Genomic DNA, 10,273 nt, shown 5'->3' on the forward strand with positions numbered 1-10,273 from the left:
CTCAGAATTAACCAAAAACACCAAAAAACGCAATACAACAACCCTAAAACATCTATTTCACCACAAACTAACACCCCATTACCTGAGAAAAAATCCTCCATACACAATTCCCTAATTATTAATCAAATTAAAAAGTTCAACTACACCCCATTGCATCATGGGTAAGCTCTATGTCACAGTATCACATGACCATGTGTGGCTCAGTGTGTGTTCCTATTTTATATATTAAAAGGTACACTGTAAATACGAAGTCAGTGCCAGAAAAGCACTAAACTTACTCACTACAGAGCTCATGAAAACATGTATTTGAAAGTGGGATGGATATTGTAAAATAAGTAAACTTTTGTAAAAGAGATAAAAAAATGTGAAAAAAAAATAATAATAAATTTCACTCTTTTCCCTGAATACCCAGTTCTTCCCATTATATTTCCCTTGTGTTTTTGATTTCACATACTTTAGACAAGTACCAGTTTCACAGTGTTCAGTAATGACTACAGAGCCAATACATTAGAGCCTGGGAGACGGGGGCCTTTTAAAGCAAGGTCCCCCCACACTTTACTTCTTCATGGTGACTGCTCAGAATTAAACAAAAACACCAAAAAACGCAATACAACAACCCTAAAACATCTATTTCACCACAAACTAACACCCCATTACCTCAGAAAAAATCCTCCATACACAATTCCCTAATTATTAATCAAATTAAAAAGTTCAACTACACCCCATTGCATCATGGGTAAGCTCTATGTCACAGTATCACATGACCATGTGTGGCTCAGTGTGTGTTCCTATTTTATATATTAAAAGGTACACTGTAAATACGAAGTCAGTGCCAGAAAAGCACTAAACTTACTCACTACAGAGCTCATGAAAACATGTATTTGAAAGTGGGATGGATATTGTAAAATAAGTAAACTTTTGTAAAAGAGATTAAAAAATGTGAAAAAAAATAATAATAAATTTCACTCTTTTCACTGAATACCCAGTTCTTCCCATTATATTTCCCTTGTGTTTTTGATTTCACATACTTTAGACAAGTACCAGTTTCCCAGTGTTCAGTAATGACTACAGAGCCAATACACTAGAGCCTGGGAGACGGGGGCCTTTTAAAGCAAGGTCCCCCCACGCTTTACTTCTTCATGGTGACTGCTCAGAATTAACCAAAAACACCAAAAAACGCAATACAACAACCCTAAAACATCTATTTCACCACAAACTAACACCCCATTACCTGAGAAAAAATCCTCCATACACAATTCCCTAATTATTAATCAAATTAAAAAGTTCAACTACACCCCATTGCATCATGGGTAAGCTCTATGTCACAGTATCACATGACCATGTGTGGCTCAGTGTGTGTTCCTATTTTATATATTAAAAGGTACACTGTAAATACGAAGTCAGTGCCAGAAAGGCACTAAACTTACTCACTAAAGAGCTCGTGAAAACATGTATTTGAAAGTGGGATGGATATTGTAAAATAAGTAAACTTTTGTAAAAGAGATTAAAAAATGTGAAAAAAAAAAGTATGAATTTCATTCATTTCCCTGAATACCAAGTTCTTCCCATTATATTTCCCTTGTGTTTTTGATTTCACATACTTTAGACAAGTACCAGTTTCCCAGTGTTCAGTAATGACTACAGAGCCAATACATTAGAGCCTGGGAGACGGGGGCCTTTTAAAGCACGGTCCCCCCACGCTTTACTTCTTCATGGTGACTGCTCAGAATTAACCAAAAACACCAAAAAACGCAATACAACAACCCTAAAACATCTATTTCACCACAAACTAACACCCCATTACCTCAGAAAAAATCCTCCATACACAATTCCCTAATTATTAATCAAATTAAAAAGTTCAACTACACCCCATTGCATCATGGGTAAGCTCTATGTCACAGTATCACATGACCATGTGTGGCTCAGTGTGTGTTCCTATTTTATATATTAAAAGGTACACTGTAAATACGAAGTCAGTGCCAGAAAAGCACTAAACTTACTCACTACAGAGCTCATGAAAACATGTATTTGAAAGTGGGATGGATATTGTAAAATAAGTAAACTTTTGTAAAAGAGATTAAAAAATGTGAAAAAAAAAATAATAATAAATTTCACTCTTTTCCCTGAATACCCAGTTCTTCCCATTATATTTCCCTTGTGGTTTTTGATTTCACATACTTTAGACAAGTACCAGTTTCCCAGTGTTCAGTATTGACTACAGAGCCAATACATTAGAGCCTGGGAGACGGGGGCCTTTTAAAGCACGGTCCCCCCACGCTTTACTTCTTCATGGTGACTGCTCAGAATTAACAAAAAACACCAAAAAACGCAATACAACAACCCTAAAACATCTATTTCACCACAAACTAACACCCCATTACCTCAGAAAAAATCCTCCATACACAATTCCCTAATTATTAATCAAATTAAAAAGTTCAACTACACCCCATTGCATCATGGGTAAGCTCTATGTCACAGTATCACATGACCATGTGTGGCTCAGTGTGTGTACCTATTTTATATATTAAAAGGTACACTGTAAATACGAAGTCAGTGCCAGAAAAGCACTAAACTTACTCACTAAAGAGCTCATGAAAACATGTATTTGAAAGTGGGATGGATATTGTAAAATAAGTAAACTTTTGTAAAAGAGATTTAAAAATGTGAAAAAAAATAATAATAAATTTCACTCTTTTCCCTGAATTCCCAGTTCTTCCCATTATATTTCCCTTGTGTTTTTGATTTCACATACTTTAGACAAGTAAGACAAGTACCAGTTTCCCAGTGTTCAGTAATGACTACAGAGCCAATACATTAGAACCTGGGAGACGGGGGCCTTTTAAAGCAAGGTCCCCCCCACGCTTTACTTCTTCATGGTGACTGCTCAGAATTAACCAAAAACACCAAAAAACGCAATACAACAACCCTAAAACATCTATTTCACCACAAACTAACACCCCATTACCTCAGAAAAAATCCTCCATACACAATTCCCTAATTATTAATCAAATTAAAAAGTTCAACTACACCCCATTGCATCATGGGTAAGCTCTATGTCACAGTATCACATGACCATGTGTGGCTCAGTGTGTGTTCCTATTTTATATATTAAAAGGTACACTGTAAATACGAAGTCAGTGCCAGAAAGGCACTAAACTTACTCACTAAAGAGCTCATGAAAACATGTATTTGAAAGTGGGATGGATATTGTAAAATAAGTAAACTTTTGTAAAAGAGATTAAAAAATGTGAAAAAAAATAATAATAAATTTCACTCTTTTCCCTGAATACCCAGTTCTTCCCATTATATTTCCCTTGTGTTTTTGATTTCACATACTTTAGACAAGTACCAGTTTCCCAGTGTTCAGTAATGACTACAGAGCCAATACATTAGAGCCTGGGAGACGGGGGCCTTTTAAAGCACGGTCCCCCCACGCTTTACTTCTTCATGGTGACTGCTCAGAATTAACCAAAAACACCAAAAAACGCAATACAACAACCCTAAAACATCTATTTCACCACAAACTAACACCCCATTACCTCAGAAAAAATCCTCCATACACAATTCCCTAATTATTAATCAAATTAAAAAGTTCAACTACACCCCATTGCATCATGGGTAAGCTCTATGTCACAGTATCACATGACCATGTGTGGCTCAGTGTGTGTTCCTATTTTATATATTAAAAGGTACACTGTAAATACGAAGTCAGTGCCAGAAAGGCACTAAACTTAGTCACTAAAGAGCTCGTGAAAACATGTATTTGAAAGTGGGATGGATATTGTAAAATAAGTAAACTTTTGTAAAAGAGATTAAAAAATGTGAAAAAAAAATAAGAATGAATTTCATTGATTTCCCTGAATACCCAGTTCTTCCCATTATATTTCCCTTGTGTTTTTGATTTCACATACTTTAGACAAGTACCAGTTTCCCAGTGTTCAGTAATGACTACAGAGCCAATACATTAGAGCCTGGGAGACGGGGGCCTTTTAAAGCAAGGTCCCCCCACGCTTTACTTCTTCATGGTGACTGCTCAGAATTAACCAAAAACACCAAAAAACGCAATACAACAACCCTAAAACATCTATTTCACCACAAACTAACACCCCATTACCTCAGAAAAAATCCTCCATACACAATTCCCTAATTATTAATCAAATTAAAAAGTTCAACTACACCCCATTGCATCATGGGTAAGCTCTTTGTCACAGTATCACATGACCATGTGTGGCTCAGTGTGTGTTCCTATTTTATATATTAAAAGGTACACTGTAAATACGAAGTCAGTGCCAGAAAAGCACTAAACTTACTCACTACAGAGCTCATGAAAACATGTATTTGAAAGTGGGATGGATATTGTAAAATAAGTAAACTTTTGTAAAAGAGATAAAAAAATGTGAAAAAAAAATAATAATAAATTTCACTCTTTTCCCTGAATACCCAGTTCTTCCCATTATATTTCCCTTGTGTTTTTGATTTCACATACTTTAGACAAGTACCAGTTTCACAGTGTTCAGTAATGACTACAGAGCCAATACATTAGAGCCTGGGAGACGGGGGCCTTTTAAAGCAAGGTCCCCCCACGCTTTACTTCTTCATGGTGACTGCTCAGAATTAACCAAAAACACCAAAAAACGCAATACAACAACCCTAAAACATCTATTTCACCACAAACTAACACCCCATTACCTGAGAAAAAATCCTCCATACACAATTCCCTAATTATTAATCAAATTAAAAAGTTCAACTACACCCCATTGCATCATGGGTAAGCTCTATGTCACAGTATCACATGACCATGTGTGGCTCAGTGTGTGTTCCTATTTTATATTTTAAAAGGTACACTGTAAATACGAAGTCAGTGCCAGAAAAGCACTAAACTTACTCACTAAAGAGCTCGTGAAAACATGTATTTGAAAGTGGGATGGATATTGTAAAATAAGTAAACTTTTGTAAAAGAGATTAAAAAATGTGAAAAAATAATAATAATGAATTTCACTCATTTCCCTGAATACCCAGTTCTTCCCATTATATTTCCCTTGTGTTTTTGATTTCACATACTTTAGACAAGTACCAGTTTCCCAGTGTTCAGTAATGACTACAGAGCCAATACATTAGAGCCTGGGAGACGGGGGCCTTTTAAAGCACGGTCCCCCCACGCTTTACTTCTTCATGGTGACTGCTCAGAATTAACCAAAAACACAAAAAAATGCAATACAACAACCCTAAAACATCTATTTCACCACAAACTAACACCCCATTACCTCAGAAAAAATCCTCCATACACAATTCCCTAATTATTAATCAAATTAAAAAGTTCAACTACACCCCATTGCATCATGGGTAAGCTCTTTGTCACAGTATCACATGACCATGTGTGGCTCAGTGTGTGTTCCTATTTTATATATTAAAAGGTACACTGTAAATACGAAGTCAGTGCCAGAAAAGCACTAAACTTACTCACTACAGAGCTCATGAAAACATGTATTTGAAAGTGGGATGGATATTGTAAAATAAGTAAACTTTTGTAAAAGAGATTAAAAAATGTGAAAAAAAAATAATAATAAATTTCACTCTTTTCCCTGAATACCCAGTTCTTCCCATTATATTTCCCTTGTGGTTTTTGATTTCACATACTTTAGACAAGTACCAGTTTCCCAGTGTTCAGTAATGACTACAGAGCCAATACATTAGAGCCTGGGAGACGGGGGCCTTTTAAAGCAAGGTCCCCCCACGCTTTACTTCTTCATGGTGACTGCTCAGAATTAACCAAAAACACCAAAAAACGCAATACAACAACCCTAAAACATCTATTTCACCACAAACTAACACCCCATTACCTCAGAAAAAATCCTCCATACACAATTCCCTAATTATTAATCAAATTAAAAAGTTCAACTACACCCCATTGCATCATGGGTAAGCTCTATGTCACAGTATCACATGACCATGTGTGGCTCAGTGTGTGTTCCTATTTTATATATTAAAAGGTACACTGTAAATACGAAGTCAGTGCCAGAAAGGCACTAAACTTAGTCACTAAAGAGCTCGTGAAAACATGTATTTGAAAGTGGGATGGATATTGTAAAATAAGTAAACTTTTGTAAAAGAGATTAAAAAATGTGAAAAAAAAATAATAATGAATTTCATTCATTTCCCTGAATACCCAGTTCTTCCCATTATATTTCCCTTGTGTTTTTGATTTCACATACTTTAGACAAGTACCAGTTTCCCAGTGTTCAGTAATGACTACAGAGACAATACATTAGAGCCTGGGAGACGGGGGCCTTTTAAAGCAAGGTCCCCCCACGCTTTACTTCTTCATGGTGACTGCTCAGAATTAACCAAAAACACCAAAAAACGCAATACAACAACCCTAAAACATCTATTTCACCACAAACTAACACCCCATTACCTCAGAAAAAATCCTCCATACACAATTCCCTAATTATTAATCAAATTAAAAAGTTCAACTACACCCCATTGCATCATGGGTAAGCTCTATGTCACAGTATCACATGACCATGTGTGGCTCAGTGTGTGTTCCTATTTTATATATTAAAAGGTACACTGTAAATACGAAGTCAGTGCCAGAAAGGCACTAAACTTAGTCACTAAAGAGCTCGTGAAAACATGTATTTGAAAGTGGGATGGATATTGTAAAATAAGTAAACTTTTGTAAAAGAGATTAAAAAATGTGAAAAAAAAAATAAGAATGAATTTCATTGATTTCCCTGAATACCCAGTTCTTCCCATTATATTTCCCTTGTGTTTTTGATTTCACATACTTTAGACAAGTACCAGTTTCCCAGTGTTCAGTAATGACTACAGAGCCAATACATTAGAGCCTGGGAGACGGGGGCCTTTTAAAGCAAGGTCCCCCCACTCTTTACTTCTTCATGGTGACTGCTCAGAATTAACCAAAAACACCAAAAAACGCAATACAACAACCCTAAAACATCTATTTCACCACAAACTAACACCCCATTACCTCAGAAAAAATCCTCCAATTCCCTAATTATTAATCAAATTAAAAAGTTCAACTACACCCCATTGCATCATGGGTAAGCTCTATGTCACAGTATCACATGACCATGTGTGGCTCAGTGTGTGTTCCTATTTTATATATTAAAAGGTACACTGTAAATACGAAGTCAGTGCCAGAAAAGCACTAAACTTACTCACTACAGAGCTCATGAAAACATGTATTTGAAAGTGGGATGGATATTGTAAAATAAGTAAACTTTTGTAAAAGAGATTAAAAAATGTGAAAAAAAAATAATAATAAATTTCACTCTTTTCCCTGAATACCCAGTTCTTCCCATTATATTTCACTTGTGTTTTTGATTTCACATACTTTAGACAAGTACCAGTTTCCCAGTGTTCAGTAATGACTACAGAGCCAATACATTAGAGCCTGGGAGACGGGGGCCTTTTAAAGCAAGGTCCCCCCACGCTTTACTTCTTCATGGTGACTGCTCAGAATTAACCAAAAACACCAAAAAACGCAATACAACAACCCTAAAACATCTATTTCACCACAAACTAACACCCCATTACCTCAGAAAAAATCCTCCATACACAATTCCCTAATTATTAATCAAATTAAAAAGTTCAACTACACCCCATTGCATCATGGGTAAGCTCTTTGTCACAGTATCACATGACCATGTGTGGCTCAGTGTGTGTTCCTATTTTATATATTAAAAGGTACACTGTAAATACGAAGTCAGTGCCAGAAAAGCACTAAACTTACTCACTACAGAGCTCATGAAAACATGTATTTGAAAGTGGGATGGATATTGTAAAATAAGTAAACTTTTGTAAAAGAGATTAAAAAATGTGAAAAAAAAATAATAATAAATTTCACTCTTCTCCCTGAATACCCAGTTCTTCCCATTATATTTCCCTTGTGGTTTTTGATTTCACATACTTTAGACAAGTACCAGTTTCCCAGTGTTCAGTAATGACTACAGAGCCAATACATTAGAGCCTGGGAGACGGGGGCCTTTTAAAGCAAGGTCCCCCCACGCTTTACTTCTTCATGGTGACTGCTCAGAATTAACCAAAAACACCAAAAAACGCAATACAACAACCCTAAAACATCTATTTCACCACAAACTAACACCCCATTACCTCAGAAAAAATCCTCCATACACAATTCCCTAATTATTAATCAAATTAAAAAGTTCAACTACACCCCATTGCATCATGGGTAAGCTCTATGTCACAGTATCACATGACCATGTGTGGCTCAGTGTGTGTTCCTATTTTATATATTAAAAGGTACACTGTAAATACGAAGTCAGTGCCAGAAAGGCACTAAACTTAGTCACTAAAGAGCTCGTGAAAACATGTATTTGAAAGTGGGATGGATATTGTAAAATAAGTAAACTTTTGTAAAAGAGATTAAAAAATGTGAAAAAAAAATAATAATGAATTTCATTCATTTCCCTGAATACCCAGTTCTTCCCATTATATTTCCCTTGTGTTTTTGATTTCACATACTTTAGACAAGTACCAGTTTCCCAGTGTTCAGTAATGACTACAGAGCCAATACATTAGAGCGTGGGAGACGGGGGCCTTTTAAAGCAAGGTCCCCCCACGCTTTACTTCTTCATGGTGACTGCTCAGAATTAACCAAAAACACCAAAAAACGCAATACAACAACCCTAAAACATCTATTTCACCACAAACTAACACCCCATTACCTCAGAAAAAATCCTCCATACACAATTCCCTAATTATTAATCAAATTAAAAAGTTCAACTACACCCCATTGCATCATGGGTAAGCTCTATGTCACAGTATCACATGACCATGTGTGGCTCAGTGTGTGTTCCTATTTTATATATTAAAAGGTACACTGTAAATACGAAGTCAGTGCCAGAAAGGCACTAAACTTAGTCACTAAAGAGCTCGTGAAAACATGTATTTGAAAGTGGGATGGATATTGTAAAATAAGTAAACTTTTGTAAAAGAGATTAAAAAATGTGAAAAAAAAAATAAGAATGAATTTCATTGATTTCCCTGAATACCCAGTTCTTCCCATTATATTTAGGGTTCAAGCACCGAAGGTGCGTAGAACCCTATTGTTTTTGCTAAGATTTTTCTTATTATTATTATTATTATTATTATTATTATTATTATTCTTTTTCTCCTGTAAAAACAGTTGTGCAGCCTAAACCGTAAGTCATAGAGAAATGAAACTTGGTAGGTAGATGTAGGATCAGTGCATCTCGGTGGACAACAAAAATGGCACCGATTGGTCAAGTGGTGGCGCTATAAACAAGGAAATTCATTTTTCACAATTTTCTCAATAACTCAAAAACCATAAGACCTACATTCAAAATTCTTTTTTTGATGGATTCCTTGGGTCAATACCTACAACTTTTCAATTTGGACCATGCACTTCCGTCTATATAGATTTTTTGCTAATTTGCATAATATGCAAAACATACTTTTGCGAACTAGTCCTAGGAATTTTGATCAATCCTGGCATGTTTGGTATCAAAACACTCGTGAGAGCATGCCCTTCAATATTCATTAAGAAAAAGTTGAAATTTGTAAACAATATGGCCACCATATGCAAATTAGTCCTTCCGGATATATGCCCCATTCACTTCAATTGTTAAATTTGGAACACTGTTTCTCAGCAACCGTGCAACCTAGCAAGCTGAAACTTTGCATGCAGAATCTGTCATACAGCCTCTAAAGGATGTTCAAAGGGCAACTTAATCAATCAACATGGCTGAACACCATCAGCCAATCAGCATTCAGCAGACATTTTGGCAGGCTGAATGTTGCCCAATCTGGATGACACTTGGTAGTTATGTTCAGGTGGAGACGCTGTAGTGACCTGCAAATTGCTGAAACAATCCGACCACTGGGGGGCGCTGTTCCAAAAAATCGAATACATGTCAATCATACTATACTATTTTGACATCTAAATGTTTGTGCCATATTTAGTACAGTGGCTCTGACAAATTTGTCAATACAACTATGTTTAAAAAGTGCTTTGTTTATTCAGAACTGCTAATTGTTTGAAAATAGCAATATTGATACTAGTCTCTGGATATTTGGCCTATCACCGCCATTTCGGACTTGTTGCACACTGTAGAGTCTCTAGGTTAAGATTCAATAAAAACATTTGTGAAAATTTCACATACAATAGTGTCCAGGCATCAAGCAGTCTGAGCGTCCTTGAAATTTTCAACCTAAATTGCTGTAACTCTGCAGTATTTGCTGTAATCTCACAATGTCAAAGACCTCT

Source organism: Astyanax mexicanus, chromosome 6, assembly GCF_023375975.1.
Source record: "Astyanax mexicanus isolate ESR-SI-001 chromosome 6, AstMex3_surface, whole genome shotgun sequence".
Classification (NCBI taxonomy): domain Eukaryota; kingdom Metazoa; phylum Chordata; class Actinopteri; order Characiformes; family Acestrorhamphidae; genus Astyanax; species Astyanax mexicanus.